Here is a 19,881-nt window from a genome sequence, read left to right as displayed (position 1 = left end):
TCATATACTTATGTTTTTTTTGGGGGGGATTTATCTATTTTCTTCTTTTCTCCCATATTTTCTCTCTTCATTTCTTAATTGACGTCACTATTTTCGCATCTCCCTGTTTTTTCTCACTCACTCATACCCTGTTTATTATGTTTTTAGTCTTTATAGTTTACTACTTTGTCTGTTTGTCTGTCTGTCTCTGTCTCTCTCTGTATCTTTTCTACATTCACCGTTAAAAAGGTGCCTTTTCCACCGATGCAACCACCGTTGAGACCCCTTTCGGTCATGACTGACTGTGGAATTGCACCTAGAAAGTTACCCTCCCAGGCACAAGTCCGGGCAAGGTTGTTTATGGAAGACCAGCAGTTGTCCATGCATACCGGTCTCCCCTGTCCACGCCACCAGTGTTATCCAAGGGACAGGCAAAGGCCGATACAGCTTGGCACCTGTGACGTCGCAACTCATTTCTACAGCTGAGTGAACTGGAGCAACGTGAAATAAAGTGTCTTGCTCAAGAACACAACACACAGCCCGATCCGGGATTTGAACTCACAACCTCACGATCGTAAGCTCGACGCTCTAACCCCTGAGCCATGCAACCACCACCACTACCATAACTACCAACTGTTTCTTACTCTATATGAATTACTTAGCGTAACATGAAAAGTATGTAGGAACATACCATTGTATTAATATATAGATTATTGCAAGCAAAGAAGTTAAAACATTGCCGGACGATATACATATTAAACACCCAAACATAAAAATAAAACAATTAAAATACATTTCCTTGAAAAAACAAAACAAAATCAATTTGTTCTTATCGTTATAAAATTATGATAAGTAATTTTTAAAAAGTTATACGAGATTAATATTCGATATTTTCTATATTTATCTTTCCATGAAATGAAAATTGACAACATGAAAAATTGAAAGTATATTTCATTTGAAAAACATTCCATCCTTACTTCAAAATTACTAATAGGATGTTTAATAATTAGTCGATATTCAGTTTCGATGCAATTTAATCTTTTACTTTTAATCGTTTACTTATTTTTTATTATTAGTCTGCGTCCACGCAGACTGGAAGAGCTTTTTCTAGTCGAATTGACTCCAGTACGTATTGTTTTTTTAAAGCCTGGTACTTTTTTTTATCGGACTCTCATGCCGAACCGCTAGTTTACAGGAACGTAAGCACATCACCACCAGTTGTCAAGTGAAGGTCAAGGAAACATACACACACACACACACATACATCGACGGTCTTCCAACTTCCGTCTACCAAATCCACTCACAAGACTTTGGTTGGCTCGAGGCTATAGAAAACACTTGCCCAAAGTTCCACACAGTGGGACTGAACCCAGAAATATGTGGCTGGGGAGCAAGCTTCTTACCACACAGCCACTCCTGCACCTGTGTTAATTTTTTTTTTCTAGACATCTACCTTCGACCAATTTTCCTTCCTACAAATATGTCTTTCAACTAATTTGTCTTTCGAGCAGTTTTCAACGAATATACTAATAATAATAATCCCTTCTACAATAGGCATAAGGCTTGAAATTTTAGAGGAAGGGGACAATTCGATCAAATCAACCCCAGTACTTGACTGGTACTTAATTTATCGACGCCGAGAAGATGAAACTCAAAGTCGACCCCGGTGGCATTTGAACGCAGAATATAAAGTGGGAAGAAATACTGCTAATTATTTTTCTCCGGCGCGTTAACGATACTGCCGGCTTGCCATGATGATGATGATGACGATGATGATGATGATGGTGGTGGTGGTGGTGGTGATGATGATGATGATGATGATGATGATGATGATGATTTTGGCCACTTATTTTAGAAGGAGGGGGTTAGTTGATCACAGCTACTACACAACTAGACTGATTTTTATTTTATCGGCCCCTAGAAGGATAAATAGCAAATTTGACGTTAGAACTCAGGCGTAACTAAATATCGCAAGGCATTTTTATTTAGCTCCATTCTTTGAAAATTCTGCCCTCAATAATTGCTTCTAATTTGGGCACGATCATCCACTATTTGACTGGAGCGGTATTATATCGATCTCGGAAGGATGTAAATTCGAACTCGAAACAATGAGAGCCGTAACTAAAGGCACAAGATACTTTTTTTTTAGATGCTCTACCAACTCTGACAACCACTGCCGTCAGTAATAACAATCATAATCATAATTTTAAGTGAACACTGACAAGGAGATCTTAGTCAATCGACCGGATACGGTTAAAAAAATATTAAAAAAGAAATAAAAAATATCATTAGAACAGAACGTACAGTATGATTGATGTGTCATGTCCTGTGGACAGGAACATATCAATCAAATTATACAGAAAACAAAACACGTGAAATACAGATAGATTTATTGATAGACGTAACAAGAATATGGAGGCTTGGATACATACAATAGTCATAGCCGTTGTGGTAAGAATTCAGGAAGGGAATGGGCTACAAAATAGTACCTTATCAGAGCAACCTTAAATCCAAGGAAATTGTTCCCTTGGGTAGTACCCACATCATTAGGAAAATAAACCAAACTGAAACGAACGACAGACCTTTGCATATTTGCAAATTAGCATAACTACTTGGTGTGCAGTTATTACGCAGGCACGTACGAATGCACCGACAAAAACACACGTAACAACATAGTTATTATATATAATAGCCAAACTCTAAGATTGATTACAACAATCCGCTTAGTTATGAAAGAAAAGAAAAACAGGAACACTATCCGAAAGACAAAAATAGAAATAATAATAATGATAATAATAATAATAATAATAATAATAATAATAATAATAATAATAATAATAATAATAATAATGATGATGATGATGATGATGACGATAATAATAATCCTTTCTACTATAGGCACAAGGTCAAAAATTTTGGGGAGGAAACAAGTCGTTTACATCGTCCCCCAGTACTAAACTGGTACTTACTTCATCGACCCCAAAAGGATGAAAGGTGAAATCGACCTGGGTGGAATTTGAACTCAGAACATAAGGAAGGACGAAATGCTATTAAGCATTTTGCCTGGTGTGCTAACGATTCTGCCAACTCGCTGCCTTAACAACAACAACAACAACAACAACAACAACAACAACAACAACAACAACAACAACAACAACAGCAGCAGCAGCAGCAGCAGCAACAACAACAACAACAACAACAACAACAACAACAACAATATAAACAAGCACAGAAAAAGCTATGCGTATGAAAACCCGCGCAAAAACTACTGCCTTAGATATTCTTACTGATAAATGGCAAGAAAAATCTCTCAATGGCAAATATCCAAAGATAGGTAATAATGCCGATATTGACAAAGCCCTTACCCATCAATGGTTAGTGTCGTCTTGCTTAAAATTAGAAACAGAAGGGTTTATCATAGCAGTTCAAGATCAATGCCTACCTACAAGGAACTACCAGGTCAACATATTAAAGAACGGCCGTAGCCCAACATGTCGTGTATGTAAACAACAAAATGAAATCATTGATCATGTTGTCTCCATATGCAGTCTTCTTGCGCCTTCAGAGTATCTCAAAAGTCATGATAGAGCAGCACAGTATATTCACTGGGTAATTTGAAAAAACCTGGATCTGCCCCACGATAAAAACTGGTGGGAACACAAACCACCTCCAGTGCTTGAAAATGACCACATCTCACTCCTCTGGAACTTCGCCGTTCAAATTGACAGAAAGAAAGATGAGAATAGGCCAGACATTATATTGAAAGACTTCAAACAAAAATAATGCCTCCTCATTGATATGACTGTCCCAATCGACATAAATGTATCTGCTAAGACCTACCAAAAACTTAGCAAGTATAAAGATCTTGAAATAGAAATTGGCAAAATGTGGAACCTCAAGACTAAAACAATACCTGTTGTCATAAGCGTCCTAGGAATAACAGAAAAAGGGGCTGATTCTTACCTAGCTCAGATACCACGAAACCCCAAACTGGCAGAAATTCAAAAGATAGTGCTCATGGGAACTGCCCATATCCTACGTAAAATATTATCTATGTAATTTCAAATTTTAAAACAAACTTATAATTTTCTTATGTTTTCTTAAACATTCTCTAGAATGATACTATGTGCCAAACCAAATATATGACATCCTAGGCATAACACCAACTTGAACTTCTAACTTGTCTCTTGAGGTGTCTGGGTGAAATTTGGAGTCAACTTGTACAACTACAAAGCAAAAGTCAAACATATAACAACAACAACAACAGCAACAACAACAACAACAACAACAACAACAACAACAACAACAACAACAACAACAACAACAACAATAACAACAACAACAACAACAACAACAACAATAATAATCCTTTCTACTATAGGCACGAAGCCTGGAATTTTGGGGTAGGGGCCAGTCGATTAGATCGACCCCAGTACGCAACTGGTACTTAATTTATCGCTCCCGAAAGGATGAAAGGCAAAGTTGACATCGTCGGATTTGAACTCAGAATGTAGTGACGGGCGAAATACCGCTAAGCATTTCTTCCAGCGTGCTAACGGTTCTGCCAGTTTTCTAATATAGGTAAAAGCTCTGGATTTTGTGGGGAGGGGTAAGTCGACTACATCGACCCCGGTGTTTTACTGGTACTTAATTAATCGACCCTGAAATGATAAAAGGCGAAGTCGACCTCGGTGGAATTTTAACTCAGAACGGATAGACGGGAGAAATATCGCTAATCATTTTGCAAGGCGTGCTAACGATTCTGCCAGTTTTCTACTATAGGTACAAGGCCAGCAATTTCGAGGGAGGGGCTAAGTCGATTACATCGACCTCAGTGCTCGACTGAAAGGATGACAGGCAAAGTCAACCTCAGTGAATTTTGAACTTAGCGGACGAAGTACCGCTTAGCATTATGCTTGGTGTGCTAACGGTTCTGCCAGTTCGAGCCATAATAATAATAATAATAATAATAATAATAATAATAATAATAATAATAATAATAATTATAATAATCCTTTCTACTAAAGAGAAAGACCTGAAATTTGGGGGGAGGGGACTAGTCGATTACATCGACCCCAGTGTTTTACTGGTACTTAATATATCGACCGCGAAAGAATAAAAGGCAAAGTCGAACCCAGAACGTTAAGACAGACGAAATGCCACTAAGCATTTTTCTCGACGTACTAACAATTCCGCCAGTTCAATGCCCTAATAATAATAATAATAATAATAATAATAATAATAATAATAATAATAATAATAATAATAATAATAATAATCCTTCTACTATAGGCACAAGGCCTAGATTTTGTGGGAGGAGGCTAGTCGATTACATCGCCCCCAGTGCGTAACTAGTACTTACTTTATCGACCCCGAAAAGATGAAAGGCAAAGTCAACACGCGATTTCTGAACTTAGATAAAATGCCGCTAAGCATTATCGCTTGCCGTGGCAACGGTTCTGCCAGCTTGCCGCCCTAATAATAATAATAATAATGATAATGATGATGATAATAATAACAATAATAATAATAATAATAATAATAATAATAATAATAATAATAATAATAAGAAGAAGAAGAAGAAGAAGAAGAAGAAGAAGAAGAAGAAGATGAAGAATAGGTGGAAGAGGCCTAATATAGTTTGAACAATCCTTCAAATCAGCAATAATAGGCCTTGAAACGTATCTTAATACAAGTGATGTGTTCTTACGAATTACACTGAAGCATGAAGATTCCAAGCAAGCTTCAGTCCAGCAATCAAAAAAGTCTCTTGACCTACGGGTTAACGACAAGCATAACCAAAGACACCCAAATATTGATAGACCTACCATTGCTTCTCTTGATTTAGAAATTAACAATCAGAAACACCAAAGAGATCTAAATAGTGACAAACCTATCATTGACGCAAAAAACATCAAACAAAAAGCAAAGAAGGCTTGCATAAATAATATAGAAGGCAACTGGAAAGGTAAACTCCTGCATGGAAAATATCCTAACCGTCTGTCCAAGCCAGATAGTGATCAAAATCTAACCCACCAATGGCTGGCTACATGGGTCAGGTCTGAAAGATCAGAGTTTACCTATTAGAAACTACCATGCTAACGTCCTTAAAGATGGATCTGATCCCTTGTGCAGAATTTGCCGAAAATTCACTGAGACAATTGATCGTGTTGTTTCTGGCTGATCAGTCCTCGCTGAAAAGGAGTACCTCATAAGACATGGCAGAATAGGGCAGTACATCCACTAGAATGTCCGTAAATACTACAGAATTAAATCTCATGATAAGTGGTACAGGCACCATCCAGAGGATGTAGTAAATGACGAGGGCGTCACCATCCTTTGGAACTTCCCAATAGATACAGACAGAAAAATTGACTCCAATCGACGTGACATTGTGATCAAGGACTACAACAGAAGATATGTCTGTCCCACAAGATCAAAATGTCTCAAGAAAGGAATATGAAAAGCTTTCTCACTGTAAAGATCTGCAATTTGAAATCACAAAAATGTGGAAGCTGAGTACTTCGATAATACCAGTGGTAATTGGTGCGTTGGGAATGATAAAGAAGGGAGCTGAGAAGTATATTAAACAACTCCCTGGTAACTCCATTCTTCGTGAATTACAAAAGATAACTTTGATGGGTACAGCCCATATACTATGGAAAGCACTCTCCATCTAAAATGGAATAAATGTGGTGATAATTTTAGCATGCGTAGCAAACCAAAAGTACCCTTGCTATTCTTGGCCTCTGGAGGATGCCTGGTACTAAGGCAGCCGAAATACAGTTATAATGAAAAGAAACCATAAACAACAACAACAACAACAACAACAACAACAACAACAACAACAACAACAATAATAATAATAATAATAATAATAATAATAATAATAATAATAATAATAATAATAATAATAAAAACAGAAATGATGATGATGGTGATATTGATTATTATTTTTTGTTTTATTGCCATCAAGACCTAGTCATGTATACAACAGAAAAAAAGAAATGTGTTACAAAAATGTTACAAAGACATGTCAGGTATAACGAGGGAGAGAAAAATGTATTGGAATGTACAAAAAAATAATAAATTACGCAAAATGATTAAATGAATATTTATAAACTCAATATTATAATAATATAATTAAAAAAAAAATACTGGCAATAATTAAGAGTTTCCCACGCACACACAAGCGAGAAGTTGTCACCTTCGTTTGTCCCCTCCTCCAGCTCTTGTTAAATTTTCGCTTTCCTATCCTCCGCATCTTCCACATCTAGATACACGAATTGGTTGTCCCTAAGGTGCCAGGACACAACTCTGGTGTCTAGGTGGGTATGAAAGGATTCGCTTCCTCCTCGAGGTTACTGTATAACTCACCTTGCACAAATAAATTGTTTTTATAAGCTGTCTGTTGCGTGTGGAGTCAAAACTTCTCAGACTGTACTTCGTCTTTTTCTTTCTGCATGTCAAAAGTTATCACCAGGACCTCGTTAGCTACACAAAACACTGCGGATTTCATAACTTCCAATGTGGTTGGTTATGGGCTCATCTTCGTGTGCTTTATTCGCTTTTTGTTTAGGTCTTTTTTTTTCTTAGTTTACAGCCCTTGTTCCTTCTCTCTGCCTTTTCTCATTGTCTCAAGACAACGGTACTATTAGTTGTGGCCGTAGGAAGTAACCACTGGTCATCAGTTATTGGCACTGGAGATGTGATTTCTTTTGCAGTTCTCGGACGTGCAATCGGTGCCGGTACTGATGGTGTCTCTGGGATTTGCTTAATCAATTCTGCTGCCTCTGATGTTGTTCATCGGCCTCTCTCCTCCTCTGCAAAATCGACCTCGGCGGAATTTGAACCCAGAACGTAGCGGCAGACGAAATACCTATTTCTGTACTACCCACAAGGGGCTAAACACAGAGAGAACAAACAAGGACAGACAAACGGATGACGTCGATTATATCGACCCCAGTGCGTAACTGGTACTTATTTAATCGAACCCGAAAGGATGAAAGGCAAAGTCGATCTCGGCGGAATTTGAACTCAGAACGTAGCGGCAGACGAAATACTGCTAAGCATTTCGCCCTGCATGCTAACGTTTCTGCCGCCTTTTGAAATTGATAATTGAAAGTTTCTGACTACTGAAACACTCAACAACTCCCACAACGTTCCATCATAAGATATCTAAAAATAGTAGCTAAATTACCCTTAAATCTATTTCTATCTTACAAAAGAAGGATATATTTTGGATAATTAGTCCTGGAAACGCCGTCTGAAAATAAGAAAGAATGGTCATAGAATGCTTTGATTACAGGTTTGCTTCATCACCCATTAAGAGTAAGGAGCTGGTTTTCTCAAGAATACTTCTGGATGCCTGAAGATGTCCGGTTGCTCGGCTCCAACCGGAGCATAATAATAATAATAATAATAATAATAATAACAATAATAATAATAATAATAATAATAATAATAATAATAATAATAATGATGATGATGATGATGATGATGATGATGATATGATGATGATGATGATGATGATGACGACGACGACGACGATGACGACGACGACGACGACGACGACGACGACGACGATGACAATGATGATGATGATGATGATGATGATGATATCATTACCAATAAATTATATTAATGATTCACAGCAACTTTTGAAAAATGCTTGGCTGTATGCTTCTCTTTTAATATCGTTCATATTAAATTTACTTCTGTGCCTATTTATACAGTTTATATCGGTTCTTCAAATTTATCTATTATTTCTTTTGCGTGATAATGTGGAATCTTCTTTCATGGTGCTGGCCATGTAAGCGAATGCTGAAATACGGTTAGGAGATCTCTTGTATAATGCATATATGGTAAGCTAATGAAGTACTTAATAATTAGGCAATAATTCGGTGGTGAATTGAGGAATCAAAAGAGTGATAGACAAAATTCTTGTGGTATTTATTACGAATCTTTATGTTCTAATTTCGAATCTCACCAAGATCGACTTTTGGAGTTCAATATTTCAAAGTCAATAAAATACGAACTAATACAACATAATTAACGATACCCATCCTTTAAATTTGTGAACGTGTGCCTTTGTTAGAAATCAATTATACAGTATTTTTACTATGATATATACCCATCGTAGACCCACCATAGTACACGCATTGGGCTTGAGAGATATAAATGATTAGGCTATAAATAAAATGCAGTGCTGTTGGCAGTATACGAACCATCGATCCTTCGGTCAATAGTCCCATAACTTATCGACTGGACCAGATAAGGCTCTACACAAAAGAGATTAACAAATCAAAATGCCGATCATTGAAATCTAACTGGCAAGTCGTAGGAGAGATTGGTGGGAATGGAGAGAAGGTGATAGCGAATACAATGAACGCTGGACAAATGGGCAAGTAGATAGATCTGGTTAGGCCCAGTCTAGCCCTGATCGAGTCGTCTTTATATTGATAAATAGATGAAGGAGGGAGATTGTGGTCGGGGAGAGGGGGAGAGAGAGAAAGCGATGCCATTGCTTATCATGCTTGTGCGGAGATTTTGTATGGTAAAATCCCATATAATCATGAAATGGATTCATCATCCAAACGGCAGATTGACAAGCAAAACGTTAAACTGACAAATGATACGGTCACTTGACAACGTAAATGGTGTATTGAGAGATGGTTCATTGATCAAAATGTTAGATATTGTGGATCAGCAATTAAGATAGTTGATCAGTAAAACGAAGCACTGAATCGACAATTAAAATGATGGATCAACACGTAAAGTTATTGCTAAGAATTGATGAATCGGAACAATGAATCGGCAGCTGAAATGATTGATCTGCAGTAGGGAAAATGTGTCTTAAAAATTGAAAGAATTTATCAGCATTCAAAACAGCGGCTCATCCATAAGCAGAAATACAAATAAATGAAATAATGGGTCTATAAATGAAAATGACGGGTTTCTATTGAAAGTTTTTCATGATAAAGCTAATGGCTTTCTGTTTACAAATTCATCTATTTAGGGATTTTTAGTCATGTATTTCTGAATTACTATGACATCATTCTGCTGCGGGATGAGGTGTCGCTTTGATAGGAACTATTCTTGTTTCAATTTTCGCTTAAAAAGAAACGAAACAAATAAAAACTAAAGTGGTGTTAGAAGATATTATATATAACTAATCAAACGAATAATTAGAGATTTCTGACGTAAGTACAAAGCGAACACGGAATAATATAATGTTTGGATGGATTCCAGTACGGGATTGGTTATGATTCTATCGACTCGGCAGAATTTGAATTGAAAACGTAAAATACATAATTAGATACTGCATGATGTTTTGTGGACCTGTCCACCGAATCTGCCAATCCATCACTCTTCTGTAAATCCAAGTAACAATAAGGATCATATGCATGTATTATTATAAATACAAGTGAGTGAATTTGGTAGACAGAAACTGAGAGGAAGCTTGTTTTGTGTGTGTATACACACACACACACACACACACACACACATATATATATGTGTGTGTGTGTGTGTATTCGTGTTAGTCAACCTCTAACGCTTGACAGCTGATGTTGGTTTGTTTATGTCCATGTAAATTAGCGGTTCGGCAAAAGAAACCGATAAATTAAGAGCCAGAAAAAAAAAAAAAAAGTATTAAGTATCGATCTGTTCGGTTAAATCCTTCAAGGCGGTGCCCCAGTATGACCGCAGTCCAGTGATTGAAACAAGTAAAAGATTTAAAAAATGGATATTGCATTGTCAGATAGAATGAAGTACGGTAAATTGACGGAATGTTAGGGCATTGGACGTTCTAACAACTCTGTTCTAACGAATCTGCCAATTTGCCGATGTAATCAAGCGGGCCATGAATCAATGATGGGCTTCCACGTGGCTGTCTAGCTTTCTAGAAATAGCTAAATTCCCTTAAATCTATTTGTATCTTTCAAAAGAAGGAGATATTTTGGATAATTAGTCCTGGAAACGCCGTCTGAAAATAAGAAAGAATGGTCATAGAATGCTTTGATTACAGGTCTGCTTCATCAGAGCTAACCAGGAGCCAAATAACAAGTTTCGTGGATACTACCTTAAATCTAATCGCATGTATTGGTGTGAAATCCACACCCCAGACACTCAATATTATATTTGCTATGTATTTCGACTAAGATAATCTATGATCATCTCCGGATACAATTTTGAAATATCAAACTTTAGTTTTAAACGGGTGAAAACACCCCACTTGGAAACAAAAATAAAAATAAGTTGAAAAAGTAAAATGTAAAAAGGATTTGTTTGTTATATCTTGTGGTTTACTTGAAACATTTTCCTTATAAGTCAGTGGTGTCTTAAGACATGGGTACACTGGGCAGTTGCCCAGGGTTCCTCATAGGTTTAGGGGCCCATTTCTAATCTATGTTTGATGTGGCTATAGGGTCTAATGCACTGATTCGCTCAGGAACTTATAATGCTATTAAGTCGGCTCTGATATGAGTACCGAAAAATGAAAAACGCTTGCCAACACATGTGCAGCCAGTTGTCACTCAAGCAGTTTGACTTGTTAATCTCTTTTGTGTAGATCTTATCTGGCCCAATCGATAAGCTATAAGACTATTGGCCGAAGGATCAGTGGTCCGTATACTGCCAACAGCACTGCATTGTATTTATCGCCAAGTCATTTACATCTCTCAAGCCCAGTGCGTAATGGCTTGGTACCATGTACCGTGTTGTTCGAGCTACCTTTGTAGTTGTTAGCTGACATAAATACCTTCTCGGCTTCCCTCAGCCTGGACCTATTACACATCCGGGATATCACAGCTGGATAGAGAGAGAGAGAGAGAGAGAGAGAGAGAGAGAGAGGAGAGAGAGAGAAAGAGAGAGCGGGTATACCAGTAATCGGTTGATACTCATTTACTGCAGATACCCATTTAGACCAAGGGAAATGAAATATCTTTAAAAAATAATAATAATACTAAAGAGACCGATAGAATAAGTAATAGGCTTACAAAGAATAAGTCATGGGATCGATTTCTTCGACTAACACTCTTTAAGGTGCTGCTCCAGCATGGCCGCAGTTAAATGACTGAAACAAGTAAAAGAATAAAAGACTATTTTCTTCTTTTCAAGTGTCTGTAAGGAAATCCGAAATGAAACCTTAAAGTAAACACTACGCAAAGGCGTTATGACATGCGCAGTTATATAAAGACATCTGTTATTGGTTTGTAGCGAGTATCTAATGTTAAGGTGAACTTTTATGTTTGTGGATAACATACAACGAGTTTCATGTTTCATGCTTGATGTTCCAACACCTGCATGATTGCGTATTTCCTTCCATTACAAACTTGGCTACATCGTGATTTGGTTGTATTCTATTCTACTTGAGGTCATTAATTTCGCAAATCAATGGACGATTAGCGTTCATTTATGCCCCCTGGCGTTCTTGACCATTTTCAGCAGGCCTTCAAATCAAAAGAAAGTAATAGCTGGATAGTTATAATAGAATTCTTCATGAATTCTTTTTTCTCTTTTACTATCCGGGTTGAACAACCTTGGTTTATTAAGACTGCACACACATGTACACAAAGATATACGCAGTTACTCTAATACGCATCATTCCAAAGGAACCTCATATTGCTAAACGTCTCCAAGCCCTCTGGTAAAAGTTTTTAAAGGGGATTTTGGAAGAGGTAAAAAAAATTGTAAGCGTCGAAAATGACTTAACATGGAGTTGGTGAAATTTGAAACAAATCCAGAATTTTAATGACCATAACCAATGAAAGCAGGAAAAAAGTGTAAAATTAACGAAAGCGATTTAATTTGTGATTATGGTTGTTGAGTAAGAACTCCGATGTTTCCAAATTAGGACCATTTCAATTAGAACTACTCTGCTAATTCAAAATACTTCGAGTGTCGATTTGGCAGAGTAGCTCTAGTATAAGGAGAAATGTCCTGAGGTATTTACTCCAGTTCTGTGTATTTCAAGTTCAAATCCCGATAAGTCAATTTTTTATACTTTTCTTTTTTTTTCTGAAGTTGGGCGGAGTCGGTAAATAAAATACTAATCAAGGTCGGTTGACTGGCTGAATTGTTAGAGCGTCGGTTGGAATGTCTTATGGTATATATTCCGGTACTTTGCTGTTGCTGGTAAACTTATTCCCCCGCCCGGCTTAATAATAATGTGACCACATGGCCCTTCGAGTACCTTTAGCAAAGTTCACCATGTTACCCGATTTCTCCCAGAAATTATGGAGATTCTGAAAAGGGTTCTAGGCATATTCTTTTATTCTTTTACACGTTTCAGTCATTTGACTGGACATGCAGGAGCACCGACTTAAAGCCTTATAGCCGAAGAAATTGAACCCAGGACTTATTCTTTGTAAGCCTAATATATATTCACTTTTGCCTAGCCGCTAATTTACGGGGACATAAACACACTAGCATCGGTTGTCAAGCGATGGTGAAGACACACACACACACACACACACACACACACACACACACCATATATATATATATATATATATATATGACGGGCTTCTATCAGTTTCTATCTACCAAATCCATTCAGAAGGCTTTGGTCGGCCCGAGGCTATAGTAGAAGACACTTACCCAAGGTGCCACGCAGTGGGACTAAGACCGGAAATGGTTGTGAAGCAAGGTTCTTACCACATAGCCACGCATGCGCCTATACATACATACATACATACATACATACATACATACATACATACATATATACATACATACATACATACATACACACACACATATATATATATATATATATATTGATAGAAATGGTAAGACTACAAAAGAATGAAAGAAACCTCGATATTATGTAAATAGAAGAATTTATCTGTAAATATAATGTGACAATTATTTTGTAGCTATGATAAAACTCCGAGTTTCGGATATCGGGGCGGAAATCCACGCCGGCATCTCTTCAGTTATCGGGCCATCAAAAAAAAAAAAATGCCTTTCTGTGACCTGGCATTTTTTTGATGGCCCTGTAACTAAAGAGATGCCGGCGTGGGTTTCCGCCTCGACATCCGAAACTCGGAGTTTTATTATGACTACCGAATAATTGTCACATATTATATATATATTATATATATATATATAATATATATATATATATATATATATATACATACACACATACATACATACATACATACATACATACATACATACATACATACATACAGGGTACGATGAATAAAATGTCTAAATCTGGCAAAAATGAAAATAACACTGACATATCATTTTCACAGATATAGTTCTCAAAATACTAAAGAGTAAATTCATTCAATAAACCAGCATTGGCTTCAACCACGGGCTCCAGACGACTTCGGAATCTCCTGCAAATCTTCTGGACGGTCTCCTTGTTTAATTTGGTGATTGTTGCCATAACCTTTGCCTTCAGTTCATCTTTGGTGTTACAAGGAATTTTGTTGGTTTTGTCACCCAGTTGCGCCTCAAGCATAATAATCAAGGGGGTTGAGTCTGGTGAGTTAGGTGGCCAGATGTTAGTGGTGATGAGGTCACAGAAATTGTCTGACGGCCATGACTGGGTTCTCCCGTTTGTGTGGCATGGTGCAGAGTCCTGTTGCCAGACATAAGGCCATCCAGCAGCCACCCTCTTGACCCAGAGCAGCAATACCTCCACCAAGCACTTGATGTAGGCCTCCGTGTTGAGTCTGAGGCTGTGTTGGAAGATGACTGGAGGCTTAACGTCGCCATCATTAGTGATCACTTCAAACACCATGATGTTGATTGCATGTTTGATTTTTATCACTCTCGGTACATGTCCTCAAATTGTACTATCCTCAGATTGACATCCAAACACTCTGAAATGTTTGTACTGGCGTTTCCGGCGCAAACGCCAAGCAGCACAGCATGTCGTTTCCAAATCTGTGGCAGAGTGAATTGCGTCATGGTGCTGTTTTTCTCACAGACGGTGCCCAACTGACCCTGCTATACTGTGTAGTCGACAAAATAAAAAAAAAAAACAATACGCATGCGCGAAATTAAGAATTATAAAATGGCGACAATTTGCCCATCGCAGCCTGTACGCACACATACACACACATGCTTGATAATGGTTAGCATTGCCTATATTGTGTCAAAGTTTGTGCAGTAGTTACTACTTTAATGATTTTTATTTCAGATTTCAACCCATTCCATTCAATAATGTTCTATATGTGTTGTTTCTTCTCGAGCCATGCCTGGCTCATAAGGGCCGGTTTCCCCGGTTTCATTGGCGTATAGGTTCCCCACCTGGATGGGACGCCGGTCCGTCGAAGGTGAGCTGCTAGATGCAGGAGGAAAGAGTGAAAGAAAGTTGTGGCGAAAGAGTCAGCAAAAGTTCGCAATTACCTTCTGCCGGAGCCGCGTGGAGCTTAGGTGTTTTGCTCATAAGCACACACACCGCCCTCTGAGATTCGAACCCGCGTTCCTTCGACCCCCTGTCCGCTGCTCTAACCACTAGGCCATGTGCCTCCACGTAATGTCTTATATAGTCTGACTTAATTAAATTCTCATTTTACTTCTTATTACAATAGTGTCTTTTTTTAATTCTCTGAGGAAGCTTGAATTAATTGTTTGTGCTATAAATCTTTATTTAAACTCGTCCATACATGCTGTTCGTTCTCTGCGATCAAGACTAAATCTTCTTTCAAATTGGAGATATAGGTTTTTATTTTTGTCACATCTAAAATTTCCTTCCTTTTCTCGGCCCAATAAACTTTGGTAATCTTTTGATGTTATTTACTACCCCCATGACTCAATTCTGTCATTTTTATCTCAGTTTCTCAGCAAGCTCTTTGTAGTACTTATTAAATTATTTCTCTCGGTAATTCATATAAATGATTGATTTGTATCCTAGGGCAATTCTGATTGAGTAGACTTATAACACGACACTGGTAAACCGAATAATCTTTTGATCTGCGCTTTAGCTGTGACTTTTTATGGGTTTGCAACCCTAAATTTTAGGATGCACACATGCTAATTGCATTTGAAAGATGTGTACTCAAACTTACACTGTCTTATTTCTTGTATAATGCTACTTCTCTGAATACCTTTTGATAATATTCCTATTTCATGGTGTAAGGTGGCGAGATGGCAGAAATGTTAGCACGCCGGGCGAAATGCTAAGCGGGATTTCGTCTGTCTTTACTTTCTGAGTTCAAATTCCGTCGAGATCGACTTTGCCTTTCCTCCTTTCGGGGTCGATTAAATAAGTACCAGTTATGCACTGGGGTCGATTTAATCGACTTAATCCATTTGTCTGTTCTTGTTTGTCCTCTCTGTGTTTAGCCACTTGTGGGTAGCAAAGAAATAGGTATTTCGTCTGTCGTTACGTTCTGAGTTCAAATCCCGCCTAGGTCGAGTTTACCTTTCATCCTTTCGGGGTCGATTAAATTAAGAACCAGTTTCGTACTGGAGCCGATGTAATCGACTTGCCTCCTCCCCAAAAATTTCGGGCCTTTGTCCCTCGAGTAGAAAAGAATATTTAGTATTGAATATTTTAGTATAACACTGAAAAAAAAAAAAAAAAAAGCATTCATTAAACATTTTTCTTTCCTAAATAATGATTAAAAGACTTGCTGAAATTATTTAACCTTAATTCTAACATTTAGCAATAAATCGTAATGCTAACTTTCAAGCTTTGCACTAAACTTTACTAATCTTAAATTTTAACTTTAAAACCCCAAACTAACAGTAATATTACTATAATCTTTAACCATAACACTTATCCTGACCCTAACCTGAAACTCGTATCCTAATGCTAACCATATTGTCCAGCTATCATTTTTGTTTTTATGGAGAAACTACTTGGAAAGCACAAACGACATTCGGAAAGAACATACTGAATTTCGTTAAATTTAGTACAAAATATCAAAGCAATAATTCATATTGTAAATTTACTTTGTATGTTTTCTTTACATTTAAAACAAAATCATTGACAATTTGTCATGAGATTTACTATCTGTATATTTATTTTACTATTGCTTTATATTTTGACTTTATCTATTTATCTATTTGGCAAGAACATTACTACTGTACTTAAATTTGATTTGTTACCTTTATTGTAATCATATTGCATAATATATACATAATATTTTTTAAAGGTTTAGAAAGTAACATATTTGTTACTCTAACACTTCAGAATCCCTTGTTATACCTATATATATATATATATTATATATATATATATATATATATATATATATATATATATATATATATATATATCTTTATATATAAAAGTAAGGTTGTGTGTCTGTCTACTCCGATTTAGATTCTTAACTACTCCCACATTTTGCGGTGCAGTTTAACCAAAACCGGGTATCTTATAGTCGTGATTCATATCGAGCCCTTCTGGGTATTAGCGCGCGTCTACGATGAGTCTACGATTTTAAAAATAATTTACCATCATTTTTTCCATTTTAATGCATTTTTTCGCTAAGGGAAGTAACTCTCTAAAAATGTCTACGATGGTCAACGATTTAAAAAAAAATTTACCATCATATTTTTTTCATTTTTAATGCAGTTTTTTGCTAATTTTTGGCTATAACTCTCTAAAAATGCTTTATAGTTATTTCCCTTACAAACCCGAGCAACACCGGGCGATACTGCTAGTATATATATATATATATATATATCATAACTGATTCTGATGTTTTCTTCGTAGATGATTGTTACAATCTACAAAGAAAATACGTTATATTAAAATCTTCGTTCCAAATCAATACTGTAAACGAGATGCTCTGGATGGTAGCCAAGATGTGATAATATCCTTATCATTCAATCGAGTTTTTTTAAACTTGTTTTGAGAATTTCAAAGAGATTTTCTTCGTTTTTAACCTCACAGTGTTGACACTTAAAGCTTGGTTTGCTTCTGCCAGCAATACCTATAAAACGCAGTGATATCTAAGTTCTGATAGCACAACACCCATGGAAGTCAGAATCACCCGCCTTACTAATCAATCTACCACCTTTTAGCATATTTCTACCTTTTTTTTTTTACCAACATGAATAACGGTATAATGTCCATGTCCACTTCACTACATTGTTTCTTTACAGGTTTTCCAAACACTTGTTCCAGCGATGGAGGATGAAAGTGTTATGTTCCTTCTTTATATAACACAGCAACTTGAAATTTTCTTTATCAATGAAGTAAAGACCGCAGGACATGCATAAGGCAAAGAACAGAAAAGGAAAAAACCCCAACAAAAGTAAAAAACGTTCTTCATGATGTACTCCACAATGAATATTATTGTGTAAAAATACTGGGATGTTTAAGAACAATGTTCCAGATTGTGAGAGAAAGAGAGCTATATACTAATTCTTCCTTACATCTGTCTTTCAGAAACTCCCAGAACAAATAGAGTACATTTGTCTTTGAGAAAAACCCAGAATAAAATAACGTAGATCTAAATCGAATGACTTCTTTTATAACCAATCCCTACATATGATCTATCTATCTATCTATCTATCTATCTATCTATCTATCTATCTATCTATCTTCTTTTACGTTCTGAGTTCAAATTCCGCCGAGGTCGACTTTGCCTTTCATCCTTTCGGGGTCGATAAATAAAGTACTAGTTTCGCACTGGGGTCGATGTAATCGACTTAATCCCTTTGTCTGTCCTTATTTGTCCCCTCTGTGTTTAACCCCTTGTGGGCAGTAAAGAAATATATATTCTTTTATTCTTTTAGAGAGAGAGAGAGAGAGAGAGAAAGAGAGAGATGTGCAGGTAATATCCAACCAAACTTTACAGTTTTCTCCATCTACCAGTGCAAAGAAATAATTTCTGTACAAGAGCGCTTAAACAAACAAAAAAAAAGTTATTTATCGAAGAAAATACAGAACACGCCTAAATATGAACGCATAACCAACTTTGGTCTCAGTATATATTCTAATTCATGATCACATATCCATCACTGTACATATATCATCTCATTACTTTAGTTTTTGAGTTTTTATATAATAATTTATCCTCCCCTGCAAAAAAACAAAAACAATGAGAAATTACCTCCCCTGTTCCGAATAATAACGATCGCCAGTTTACCTGCCCTTAGATTTTTCTAGTTGTTGATTCATTCACAAACTTCCTTCCAAGAACATCCAAGATCTTATGAGAAAACGAAATTACAATAATTTCAATGTCATGATTAGCGAAAGCGTTAGCGGTCGACAAACGCAATACTATCTCACTTATAAAATGTATTTACAAATATATTAAAACTATGTAAACTGTGTGCATTTTTCTTTTCTTTTATATATTTTTCGAATTACAACTCACAACGTGGAGACCGAAATTCTCCTCCTCCGTTTTCTTATATATATATACATGCAGACACACACACACAAACACACACACACTCGCGCCACACATATGTGCTTATGCGTATGTGCACGTATGCATATATGTATGTTTATATATATATCTACATACACACACATACACATATCTAGTCTAAGAATGGAATTTTTGTATTACATTTAAACCCTATTTACGTGCGCTTCGACTATATGATAATATTTGGTAGATATATTTTTCATGAATATAAATACAAATAAGGATAGAAATGCAGTTCTATATTTAAGAGACGAGGAATTATGTACATTATTTACATTATTCATATTTGACGGATATTTGTTCTCATCTTGTTTGTTTGATGAAGACAAATATCCGTCAAATATAAATAATGTAAATAATGAAGAAATAGTTTCGTAATATTACAACATATCACATGTAATCCATGTACATCTCATCAGACAAAGCTAAATAACAATACCTAATCTGATGAGGTGTACATGGATCACATGTAATATGTTCTAATATTATAAAACCATTTAAGATGGCGAGCTGGCAGAATCGTTTGCACGCTGGGCAAAAT

This window comes from Octopus sinensis, linkage group LG6 (genome assembly GCF_006345805.1).
Source record: "Octopus sinensis linkage group LG6, ASM634580v1, whole genome shotgun sequence".
NCBI lineage: Eukaryota > Metazoa > Mollusca > Cephalopoda > Octopoda > Octopodidae > Octopus > Octopus sinensis.
Note: the sequence above shows the minus strand (reverse complement) of the source record.